The sequence below is a fragment of the Dendroctonus ponderosae genome, unplaced genomic scaffold (assembly GCF_020466585.1).
Source record: "Dendroctonus ponderosae isolate FM_Combo_2020 unplaced genomic scaffold, Dpon_F_20191213v2 Dpon_F_20191213_4, whole genome shotgun sequence".
Lineage (NCBI taxonomy): Eukaryota > Metazoa > Arthropoda > Insecta > Coleoptera > Curculionidae > Dendroctonus > Dendroctonus ponderosae.
In genome coordinates this window covers 2,695,233-2,696,343 of record NW_026018611.1, presented here as the reverse complement: position 1 = coordinate 2,696,343, position 1,111 = coordinate 2,695,233, and the positions used below count along the sequence as shown (strand labels likewise).

The window sequence follows — 1,111 nt, the reverse complement described above, 5'->3', positions numbered from 1 at the left end:
AAACGTGAAAAACTTTCGTTGGACGAATTTTCTTGTAAACTTCATATTTACTGAGATATCGCACTTTGACGCACTAATGAGCAACCCTGTATATTGTAAGCAACCTGGGAAAACGGAGCAACCACGGCCAGAGCGGCAACACTGGTAAGTGGGACACACCCAGGACGGGAGTGGCAACATCGGGGCTACTCCATGGCTAGGACAGGAGACGGCGCGGCGGTACTTCCGGGCAACAACACAGAACATCCCTGGGGGGATATTCTGTGGGAAAAACAACTAGTGGGGTTGCCAGGGGAGATGGATTATTGATTTTGACGGTGACGGTGCAAAGCGTTCATTAAAATTATTGAATTTTGCATCGATCGTATTCTTCCTGAAATTTAACCCTAACAATATTATCATTGCAGCTCAAGTGTTGGTGCGGACTTGTGAGTTGATTTTTTTCCCTCAATAAATTACTGCTTTGTAGTAAAGCTCCCCAAAATGTTGTCCTAGCCTTAATTCCCATAAGGAAAGCGCCATTACCAGCAGACCCGAAACGAAAACAACATTATAATGTGCTAGATTGTCAAAGTTTTAATATGTTCACTTGTACCTATTAGGGTATTCGTTTTAATGAAAAGTATGCTTAGAGAAAGAACGTTAGTCTACCAATCATTAATAATAAAAGTCTTAAAACTTTGGAAACCAGCTTAATGTTTTATCGTTATTTTCATGTGCTGCAATGACGACTCTCATCAAAATTGCGATGTCAGGAAAACTTGGGAAACATGAAACTTTCGCCAGTCTCTAAATAATACGCTTTTGCTTTGTTTTATTGGGTTTAGCCAACACGTTCAGCTTTTTTGTGTAGTTTACTAATGGATTAGACCACTGTTGATTAATTATCTAAAATTGAACGGCGCCACTTTTCAGTGTTCTGCTATTTCGAACTTTGTTAGCCCAGTGGAAATTCTGGCCTGGAAAATGACATAGTTTGAATATGACCAGAAAACGCCATTACGATTACAGCAGAATTTTGTTGGAATGTTGGCCACCAACATTTTATTAAGCATAAATCAGAACGTTACCTGAATATATTTTTTGCATTATAAAGTAAACCGGGCCATTG

The 1,111-nt window shown here is 39.6% G+C and overlaps 1 long non-coding RNA gene across 1 annotated transcript; it reads left to right on the top strand.

Moving 5' to 3' along the window:
• The first annotated feature begins 310 nt into the window (after positions 1-310).
• Positions 311-691, top strand: LOC125504280. Its single transcript, XR_007281405.1, has 2 exons — positions 311-418; positions 470-691. It is a non-coding gene; the product is annotated as an uncharacterized LOC125504280 (long non-coding RNA).
• Positions 692-1,111: the final 420 nt, after the last annotated feature.